The sequence below is a fragment of the Pteropus medius genome, unplaced genomic scaffold (genome assembly GCF_902729225.1).
Source record: "Pteropus medius unplaced genomic scaffold, Ma_sr-lr_union100, whole genome shotgun sequence".
In the NCBI taxonomy this organism is placed as follows: Eukaryota; Metazoa; Chordata; class Mammalia; order Chiroptera; family Pteropodidae; genus Pteropus; species Pteropus medius.
Window position 1 is genome coordinate 4,916,954 of NW_024349804.1, and position 3,839 is coordinate 4,920,792.

Here is a 3,839-nt window from a genome sequence, read left to right on the forward strand (position 1 = left end):
TAACTTGAATGCATAAACATAGCACTGAGGTGCAGTTTTGTAGATGGAAGAGGTTTACTATTATTCTTTAACACATCTGAGAGAATACATGGGACATTAAATTGAGGAATTGATTCTAAGTGCTTAGTACATAATGATAAAAAAACAAAAACAAAAAAAAACATGATTGATTTCTTCCCATATGTTGAGCCCTGAGTTGAGCCCTCATATACATCATCATCTTCATTCTCAAAACCACTCTAGAAAGTAGGCAATATGTTATTAATGAATAAAGAAACTTCAGCAGGAAGAGACGAAAAGGGAAAGTCACTATGGTCATGCATTTAACCATTTCGCTCAGCTTTTTCCATGCAAATGTTAACAGATATGTAAAAGAGAGAGTAGGGAGGGAAGGCAGAGAGGCTGGTGAATAGGTTTACTGGCCAGAGAGAAAATGAGAAGCACCACAGGAGAACAATAGGAAACCACAGATGTTAGTTAATATTACCTAATTCTCAAGATCATCTAGAATATCACTATAATCATGGTGAGATTTCTGATATCCTTATTAGGTATGGCTTTTGTTTTGTTTTCTGCCAGATGATATGCTACCTTTTATTTTATTTTAAACTCATTCTGTAAGAATTCCTTTGCTCCTAACAAACTAATCTATTCATCCTAAGACAAATATAGGTGCAGACTTTTACATTTTTTTCCATTACAACTTTAACTGTCAAATCTGAGTTGCTTCAAGTATTAATTTATTTTGAAATACCTATTTCATTATCAAAACATTTTAATCCACCATGAAAACTGCCTCCTAGAATTCATACCCTTCAATAATGACTTTTGCTTCTAAATTACAATTATGACTCTTGGTTGTCCAAATATTACTAGGGACCTTTCCAGAACTGCTGTTTGGAAGCAGAAAGGATTTTTACAGACCCTGCTCAGGCCCATTCTGTTCTCCAAAGTTGTCACCTAACTTCTGGAGTGTTTTTGCTCATCCAGTGTGATTGGATCTCTGTTTTTGTTTTCTCATTGGCATTTCATTTATTCACATAATTATTCATTCACCGAGCACTTAGAAATTAAAATCAAATCAAACAAATCTCGTTCGGAACAGTCCTAAATAACCTGTGGATGAAAACTGCAACTGGGATGAATCCCTGCTTGATCCGACGGCAGCCTGCACTTGCCATCTTGATAGTGATAAACGCATCGTATTGAAACTGGTGACTTGTTGGTCCCTCTTACTAGACTTTAAGTAAGCTCTTTGAGGTCAAAGACTATATCTGTCTACTACGGAATCCAAACTGCTGAGAATGGAGGAGGTACTCACTCAAGAGTAAAAATAAGAAAGAAAAGGAAGGAAGGAAGGAAAGAAGAAAGGAAGGAAAAAAGAAAAGAAAAGAAAAGAAAAAAAGAAAAGAAGGAGGGAAAGAGTGGGGAGGGAGAGAGAGATGCATCCATAGCAACAAAAACTTCAGGTCACACAATATTCCCTTTATGTGATATTCAAAATATTCTGTTCATGATTGTATAGACATTCTTCACAAAGTAGTGTAACTACAGCCATCTGGTCTAGTCTGTTGTGGCAGGTTTCTAATTGTACTTTTCTCTCTATTTTCCCCATACTCTACTGTCAGATAAATAATCCTAATCCACTGCTTTACCCATGTCATCTCTTATACCAAATCTTTGAAGTCTCACCTATATCTGCATAAGCCTGCATAAGAGAATACATGAGAATATATATGATTGACCAGAATTCTTCACTTCATAACCCCAACTATCTCTCCAGTCATGAGCTCGGCTGTCACAAAATTACAGCTCTAATTGATCTCGGTTTTGTCTACTCAATAATACACTTCCTTTCCCTCACAAGAATATTTGTCCCCCTTCTACCTTTATATTTTCTTATCTTTGTTTGAATGCATTTCAAAATTCATTTCAAGTTTTACTTTTTCTACCAAGATATTTTAGACTGATCCCTGGATCTCATAGACTCAGACGGACATCATAAAATAACTGGAATTCCATGTCAGAATCTTCATAGAACTTCTCGTGTCTTCTTGGGAGTCAGACACATATTTTAGCACTAGCTTTCCCACATGCCTGTTGGGTACCATTGAAAAAAACTCAGCTCACTTGTCTGAAGTTTAGTTTCCTCATCTGTAAACTGGGTGTAATGAATCTTCTTTGTAGAAATACTGTAAGAAGAGCGAAGTGAGAAAAATACCTACAGTGGCTTATAGGTCTGGCTTCCTTTTTCAGAGCTTAGTTATTTTTAATATATATCTTGAATTTTCCAATGTTCAAGCATCACTGACCCAGGTAAATGAAATTAAATTATTGATGTTCTATTATTAGAAAAGGTGGACACTTTCTCAACATCTATTGGCACATCAAATGAGTCTGTGGACTAACTAGAGTTTTATGATTAAAAAATCAAGCATTCAAATAATTTTTAGCTTATAAGATCAAATAGTCATTATAAAATGATGTTTTCAATGGTTTGCTCTGAGTGGGTAGAAAACTGGAATGGTAACTCAATAAGCTTGGCTCCTTTCCAATTTTTCTGTTTTAATCCCATGGATCTCCTAATGATATGACCCCCACATGCAAAGGAAAAATAGCGAAAAAAAAAAAAAGTTCAGTTGAAGAAAGAAAAACAGGATTGAATGTGATTGTGTCTTAGGTTATTTATGTAACCTTTTAAGAATTAGATAAGTTTAAATAAAGCACCATCACTTGCTTTCCTAGGATGATGGTTTCATTAAAAAGCCCTGTTGCTGAAACCTGGAATGCATTGCTTGGATAAGCAGGTCAGAGTTCACAATTGAAACTGCTCATGCAAAGCATGTTCAAAACTACCAAAATATTAAAAATAAAAGTGTCTGCCTCTGTGTATCTATTTATGCTTTATGTCAGGGATAGAAAAAAAAGAAGCATGATCATGAGGAGGAGCCAAAGGAATATGGGGATGCTAGAATGCGATTTAAATGAGTCTTTCACATACTTCTAGATCATTCTTGCAGTGATAAGATGGTACAACCTGAAGACGTTTATGGCAGTCTGGAGGGAAGTAATCTTTGGCAACAGAGAGAGAAAAACAAACCACATTTATCTCTGATGATTTATTAGATTCATAACCATAAATTTTAAACCAAAAGACTCAAGGCAATCCTTTATCTTTTGAAGCAGCATAACAGCTTCTCTACCTGTCCTGTGTCACCCGACTGAAATTAAGGGTCTATCATTTGTGGGCTGGGATACTCGGGAGTGATATAAGGCATCACAGAGGGTCAGTGCAGGGAGTGTGGTTTGTCAGCTGGACTGGCTGGCTTCCTCCTCTCACTGCATGTGGAATACCAGCCATGATGAATGGCGCCCTAAGTAAGTGCATTGCTAGCATTGGGTATCCGACAGAATTGTTAGAGGCTCTTACGCCAAGAATTCCAAGGAAGCAGATTTCTCTGTTTTCTTTCTCTTCTTCCCTTAATTTTTGTTCCAGTAATCGAACATATGTCCAAAGATAAAATAGAATTTATATTGTTTGTTCATTAAATTATTGATAATTATTTATTCACCTCATTTTTTGGCGAATAAAATATTGCAAGATAACTGCTCTCGTGGACTTTACAGTTGAGACAAAATAATTAGCTAAATTAAAATATGCTAATTCCCATGATGTATATTATGACAAAAATGCCAGCTGACTAAGGGGATAAAGAAAGAAGCGAGAAGGGTGGTTAGTTGTTTTAGATGGGGCACTCGCTATAGGGCTGTGTGGTATGCGAACATATGATCCAAGCTCTAAGCTAAAGAGAAGATCAAGATGTCACTTGAGGTAAGAG